This window comes from Alosa sapidissima, chromosome 5, assembly GCF_018492685.1.
Source record: "Alosa sapidissima isolate fAloSap1 chromosome 5, fAloSap1.pri, whole genome shotgun sequence".
Lineage (NCBI taxonomy): Eukaryota > Metazoa > Chordata > Actinopteri > Clupeiformes > Clupeidae > Alosa > Alosa sapidissima.
The window spans coordinates 1,652,501-1,660,000 of record NC_055961.1 but is presented as its reverse complement, the minus strand read 5'-3'; the positions used below and the strand labels follow the sequence as shown (position 1 = coordinate 1,660,000).

At 49.5% G+C, this 7,500-nt stretch overlaps 1 protein-coding gene across 1 annotated transcript in view; it reads left to right on the top strand.

The window, feature by feature from the left end:
* Positions 1 to 7,500, top strand: part of pdlim4 (PDZ and LIM domain 4) — a 64,547-nt gene that overhangs the window by 15,191 nt on the left and 41,856 nt on the right. The window lies entirely within an intron of this gene.

Genomic DNA, 7,500 nt, shown 5'->3' with positions numbered 1-7,500 from the left:
TGATCTCTTTAGACTATCCACACTACACGCACGCGCACACACACCCACACCCACGCACACACACACATGCAGTGTATGAGAGGAAATGATGTATACATTGACATTGTACAGATGCTTTTTACACGGTGTGGTTTCCAACTGAGGAACAAGGCAATCAGCAGACCACAGAAACAAGAGGGTGTGATAGTGAGAAAAGAGAGAGAGAGAGAGTGATGGAGAATAAAGAGAGAGAGAGAGAGAGAGAGTGGTGGATAGAGAGAGAGAGTGGTGGATAAAGAGAGAGAAAGGAGAATAAAGTGGATGAAGTGATGGCCTGCATGTCTTCGGCAGATAAAGCTGAGGAGACTGAAAGATGTGCAACACAGAGAGAACAATTCAGATGGTGCTGTAGGTAAAGAGCGAGAGGGAGGAAAGGATTTCAAAGTGTTCGAATGAAAGAAGTGTGGTACTGGCTCTAGTCAGGTTTTTAATGTGTCTTTTATTGATCTATAAATCTCTCGTGATCAAAGAATTGGATAGTTTGTACTGTTTCTGTCATCTGTATGCTCTCAAAACAACATTTTCCCACAAGGCTCCTTCTCGTCATGTACTGATGAGACGAGATGCAAAGTTTGTCTAGCCAGACATGATTAGTCAGGATACATGCTGTTTTCACTCTTCATGCTGCTATATTAGTCTTTGTTTAGCAACTCGCGAGATGACACATTCATTTAGTGGAATAATAGTGGCAAGTTGGGAGCCACTGGAATTCAGGATCCAAAGGGAAGTAATCTGTCCAAACAACAGACTGTTCCATTTGGACCTCAGCATTCTGGAATGGGGCCCAAATGGAATGTTTGACTGTCTGAAGGTTTCCAATAGAGAGATTTGAGCTCCCCGGCGAAAAAAATATAAAAGCTTCATTGCCAGAATCTGGATGATGATGACAATATGGAATATGAAACACCACAGCGATCCGAGCTGAGAGTTCCAGGGTTCCGAGCTGAGAGTTCCAGAGTTTTTGTTTGTTTGTTTGTTTTCCTCCAGGGAAGTGTTCCACTGTGTGGAAATGAAAAGCTTAAACACATACTGGTCCTCAAGACAATCGGAATCGAGAGGGGCACAGTGATCACAGGGAAGCCCACAACCGCACAACCCCCACAACCTCACGAACCTCACGACCCCCACAACCTCACAACCCCCACAACCTCACGAACCTCACGACCCCCACAACCTCACGACCCCCACAACCTCACAACCCCACGACCTCCACAACCCCCACGACCTCACGACCCCCACAACCTCACGACCCCCACAACCTCACGACCCCACGACCTCACAACCTCCACGACCTCACAACCCCACGACCTCACAACCCCACAACCTCACGACCCCCACAACCTCACGACCCCACGACCTCCACGACCTCACAACCCCCACGACCTCACAACCCCACGACCTCACGACCCTCACGACCCCCACGACCTAACACCCCCACAACCTCACGACCGCCACGACCTCACGACTCCCACAACCTCACGACCTCACGACCCCCAAGACCTCACACCCCCACGACCTCACGACCCCCAAGACCTCACGACCCCCACGACCTCACAAAGTCGCGTCCCTCCTCAGGCTCTCTCCACTGCCCCAGGAGCCTGGCCATGTTTGGTCAGCGTTTTCAAAGAGTGCTCTGCTGTGCTGCCCGAGCTCAGCTGGGCCCGGCTGCTTCCGGCACTGAGACTGCCCATATATCAGCTGTGGACATTAAGTGGTAGATCCACTCCGGAGCCATAAATCCACTGGCGAGCACAGCAGGCCAAGGCAGAGTGAGAAACTGGACAGAGCTCTGGGAGTCCTTCCACTTCCTCTACAAGCCCCAACACAAGGCAGAGTGTCTAGCTGGTACTGAGCTCCTCTTGAAAAACCCTTTTCCCTCTTCCCATGAAATACTCCCACGTTTGATGAGCAATTTATGAAAATCCTTCCACACCGCAAGCGGCACTCTGAAGATGAGGTCATAACTTGTTTTCAAGTTGAAGCCATTATCATATCTTCCCTTCCCTGATAACAGGATGATGTCAGCGCTCAGGATGAGGCCATTCCTGATGCAAAACAAGCCTAACTGCTCCTCGCTTGTTTCATCTTGTACAGTGAAGCGATGAATAACCCGTCTCTGACCGCTGTTTGGGGGTAAAGGTGGCTGCAGCGTTGAGAGATAAGCGCGTATTGACTCACGTCGAGAGGTTGCACGGTTCAGCTGGAGAGGCATGCTGGTCAGATTATCTTATTATGGAGCAGTCAGCACATTGCTGCTGATGAATGTTGGTGAGCCTGTTGTTTACACAAACAGTAGAGCTTTGGTCTGTAGAGAGGTAGAGTGTCAGTAACATCTCTGAGCTTTGGTCTCTAGAGAGGTAGAGTGTCAGTAACATCTCTGAGCTTTTGGTCTGTAGAGTGGTAGAGTGTCAGTAACATCTCTGAGCTTTGGTCTGTAGAGAGGTAGAGTGTCAGTAACATCTCTGAGCTTTTGGTCTGTAGAGTTCTGAAGTGTCAGTAACATCTCTGAGCTTTGGTCTGTCGAGTGGTAGAGTGTTGGTGACAGATTATGTGATGGAGATATGGGAGAAAGAGGTCTGAGAGAGGGAACGAGAGAGAGGGATAGAGGGAGAGAGAGAGAGGAAGAGAAAGAGGAAGGGGGCAGAGAGAGGGAGAGAGAGACAGAGGGACAGAGAGGGAGAGAGGGGGTGGAGAGAGAGGAAGAGAAATAGAGAGGGTGAGAGAGACAGAGGAAGAAAGGAAGAAAGAGTCCACTGGGGCACATACTTTAACATGATTATGTCAACTTCTTCAAATCTTATCTTTAAATCACCTTGACAGAACTAAACAAAGTTCATGAATGTAAGAACAGTGTTTTCCCCTTTCTGCTATATCTATTTTGTGTCTGTATGTCTCTTTATCTGGTTTCCATGGAAGGAAATGTGTGGCAATACTGAAGAAACAGAAACCAGTTTGTCTCAAAATCTGTCCAGAATGCCAGACGTCTATTTTTAGGACGTCTATTTAATGAACTGTACCGTTTGGTGACAAAGACATGAAGTGGGCAAACTCAGTATTGTTATGTGCAGTATGCTACATACAACTGAAGATTAAAGCTGCCAAGCCAGAGAGGGCTGTAATTTTGCATTTCTGTCTTTGGATAAATATATGAGCACACACATCTGCTCTGCTCCCAAAATTACAATGGTTTTGTAGCGCTCGGGCCTCAGGCAACTGCTGCGCACAGGAATGTGCCCGCAGTGCTTCTGAATGCATTAGCCGCTTCAGAGGCATCGCCTTTCAAACGCCTCCTGCCCACAGCTGACCCACAGGTCTGTTCCAACGCTGACACTGGATACTTCTGCTCCGCATTATTCTCTTCTGTTGGTCGCAGGTCCTTCAGATCTGACTTCACCCTCCACCCTGTCACATCACGGAACTACAGCTAAATGCATCGTGGGTGATGGTGAGATGAACTCCCTTACTGAATATGTTTAAGGGCTTTAGGAGTTGAATTCATTTTTTTATTCATTCAATCATCCACTTATTCTTTTTGTGTAGGTTGAGGTGGTAGAGAGGCTGTCTGTCCACTGTTAGTTGAGGGGTACCTGGCTTCTGTTAATGGTAGGTTGAGGGGTACCTGGCTTCTGTTGGTGGTAGGTTGGGGGTACCTGGTTTCTGCGGTAGGTTGAGGGGTACCTGGTTTCAGTTGGCTGTAGGTTGAGGGGCACCTGGTTTCTGCGGTAGGTTGAGGGGTACCTGGTTTCAGTTGGCTGTAGGTTGAGGGGTACCTGGTTTCAGTTGGCTGTAGGTTGAGGGGCACCTGGTTTCTGCGGTAGGTTGAGGGGTACCTGGTTTCAGTTGGCTGTAGGTTGAGGGATTCCTATTTGGTTTCTGCCTGCGACTGACTCATATGAGTCAGCTCTGCGTCTGGGCTAGTGTGACATCATTTCCAGGTGACGGTGCCATTTTGGGTTGAACTGCATATTTGGCGTGTTATTTACGAAGCCCAGGGGAGGATGAGCCGAGTGTGGAAGGACCTCTGCGTCAGGCTTCAGGAATGCGTTGATATGATTAACATATTTGTCACACAGCAGTTGGTTGAAACAGAGAGAGAGAGAAAGAAAGAGAGAGAAAATTAAAGAGAAACAAGAGACAGAAAAAAAACAGCAGAGAGAGAAAGAGAGAGAGAGCAGTGGTCTCTAACAAAGAGAGAGAGAGAGAGAGAGAGAGAGAGAGAGAGAGGTGGTCTTATGGTCTTATGTTCTGTATGTTATGTTGTAACAATAGCTTTGGCAACACTGTTCCCATACAGTCATGCTAATAAAGCAAATTTGAATTTGGTCTCTAACAGACAGAGAGAGAGACACACATGATATCACCACTCTGCTCCTGGTCTGGTCTGGTCTGGTCTGCTCCTGGTCTCGTCTGGTCTGGTCTGGTTTGCTCCTGGTCTGGTCTGGTCTGGTCTGGTCTGGTCTGCTCCTGGTCTGGTCTGGTCTGGTCTGGTCTGGTCTGCTCCTGGACTGGTCTGGTCTGGTCTGGTCTGCTCCTGGTCTGGTCTGGTCTGCTCCTGGTCTGGTCTGGTCTAGTCTGGTCTGGTCTGGTCTGGTCTGCTCTGCTCTGCTCTGCTCTGCTCCTGGTCTGGTCTGGTCTGGTCTGGTCTGGTCTGCTCCTGGTCGGGTCTGGTCTGTGCTGGTCTGCTCCTGGTCTGGTCTGGTCTGGTCTGGTCTGGTCTGCTCTGCTCCTGGTCTGGTCTGGTCTAGTCTGGTCTGGTCTGGTCTGGTCTGCTCCTGGTCTGCTCCTGGTCTGGTCTGGTCTGCTCTGCTCCTGGTCTGGTCTGGTCTGGTCTGCCTAATTAAAAGGCCAGTCTGTCTGCGGGGGGCGCCCAGTTACCACCGCACCTCTCCTCAGCTTGATGGAGGTGTGGGGGGAAAGATGACAGGCCGCCCCAGTCAACTCCTGGAGCCCCTTTTAGACATGAAACAGCTGCTCGCTGTGCTGCACTCCCCTCTGGCTCTCCAGCTCCACTAACACACACACTCCTCCAGACAGCTCAATCTGGGCCTGCTCAGCTAGGACTACTGTAGAGCCACGCTACATGAACGATAAAACAAACAAACAAACAAATGAATTTACTGTCCAAACTCAGGTGTACTAGGGATTCTCTTTGGTGTAGTTTGGTGTAGGGTTCAACATCAGACACTACCAACATAGTGACAGACACAAAAATACACAATTACATGCTCTACAAAAGAGACACACAAGTAATGGGAGTGGTCATGTGCTGTAGTGAGCATGTGCAGTATAGTGCTGTAGTGTGCATGTGCAGTATAGTGCTGTAGTGAGCATGTGCAGTATAGTGCTGTAGTGAGCATGTGCAGTATAGTGCTGGGAGTTGTGCTGTAGTGAGCATGTGCAGTATAGTGCTGTAGTGAGCATGTGCAGTATAGTGCTGGGAGTTGTGCTGTAGTGAGCATGTGCAGTATAGTGCTGTAGTGTGCATGTGCAGTATAGTGCTGTAGTGAGCATGTGCAGTATAGTGCTGTAGTGAGCATGTGCAGTATAGTGCTGGGAGTTGTGCTGTAGTGAGCATGTGCAGTATAGTGCTGTAGTGAGCATGTGCAGTATAGTGCTGTAGTGTGCATGTGCAGTATAGTGCTGTAGTGTGCATGTGCAGTATAGTGCTGTAGTGAGCATGTGCAGTATAGTGCTGTAGTGAGCATGTGCAGTATAGTGCTGTAGTGTGCATGTGCAGTATAGTGCTGTAGTGAGCATGTGCAGTATAGTGCTGTAGTGTGCATGTGCAGTATAGTGCTGTAGTGAGCATGTGCAGTATAGTGCTGGGAGTTGTGCTGTAGTGAGCATGTGCAGTATAGTGCTGTAGTGAGCATGTGCAGTATAGTGCTGTAGTGAGCATGTGCAGTATAGTGCTGTAGTGTGCATGTGCAGTATAGTGCTGTAGTGTGCTGTAGTGAGCATGTGCAGTATAGTGCTGTAGTGTGCTGTAGTGAGCATGTGCAGTATAGTGCTGTAGTGAGCATGTGCAGTATAGTGCTGTAGTGAGCATGTGCAGTATAGTGCTGGGAGTTGTGCTGTAGTGAGCATGTGCAGTATAGTGCTGTAGTGAGCATGTGCAGTATAGTGCTGTAGTGTGCATGTGCAGTATAGTGCTGTAGTGAGCATGTGCAGTATAGTGCTGTAGTGAGCATGTGCAGTATAGTGCTGTAGTGAGCATGTGCAGTATAGTGCTGTAGTGAGCATGTGCAGTATAGTGCTGTAGTGAGCATGTGCAGTATAGTGCTGTAGTGAGCATGTGCAGTATAGTGCTGTAGTGTGCTGTAGTGAGCATGTGCAGTATAGTGCTGTAGTGAGCATGTGCAGTATAGTGCTGTAGTGTGCTGTAGTGAGCATGTGCAGTATAGTGCTGTAGTGTGCATGTGCAGTATAGTGCTGTAGTGAGCATGTGCAGTATAGTGCTGTAGTGAGCATGTGCAGTATAGTGCTGTAGTGAGCATGTGCAGTATAGTGCTGGGAGTTGTGCTGTAGTGAGCATGTGCAGTATAGTGCTGTAGTGAGCATGTGCAGTATAGTGCTGTAGTGAGCATGTGCAGTAGCCATCTGTGGCCCAGGCTGGTGGTTTCAAAGAGCAGGAAGACAAATGAGGGCAATCGGTTTCTGTGGGTCTCAGCGGCGGCGCAGTCGGAAAGAAGAGATGAGTCATGAAGAAGCGGAGAGAGAGGAGAGGATGGGGGGAGAGGGGGAGAGAGGAGGACAGAGAGAGGGAGGAGGTGGAAAGGAGAGAGTGGAGGTAGAAGGGAGACAGAAGTGGGACAGAGTGTCCCAGCAGACAACCCCTGACTCTGAATTACTCACGAGGGAACAGATGAATAAGTGAACAGATGAATAAGTGAACAGATGAGTGGGTGAACAGATGAGTGGATGAACAGATGAATGAAAGGAGATGGGAAAGTTGGACCAGGGCCAACTCTGACTGAGAGGCAGAAGGCTCTCCACATGGAGCCCACGGGCCGTGACAGACACATCAAAGGACGTCGCAGCGCCAGGAGGGAGGCTGTATCCATGGAGACGTGTAGACAGACCATTTCCTTTCTGAGCCTCGCTCTCCGCCGTCCCCAAACCTCTCTCTGTGAACTCTCTCCCAGATCCTCCGTCTGAGTCGGGAGAGGTTGCTCGCTCAGCACATCCACAGCCGCGTGAGACGGCACCAACACAGCACTCGGCAGATCGGCGTCTTCATAGGCAGACACCCCCGGAGGACATCCAGATCCACATGGACGGAGAATAGGCTTCTGATAGCCAAAGCAAACATCCCCTCTGCCGCAATCAGTCTCTTTTAATGGAGACGTCAGTGTTGAAATCAGTCAGAGGACAATGAGAGGAGGAGGAGGGTGATTCAGGGGAAGCCATGATAACTTTTCTCCATCGCACTGGAGAAGAATGGCCGAGGTCAATCGAGAG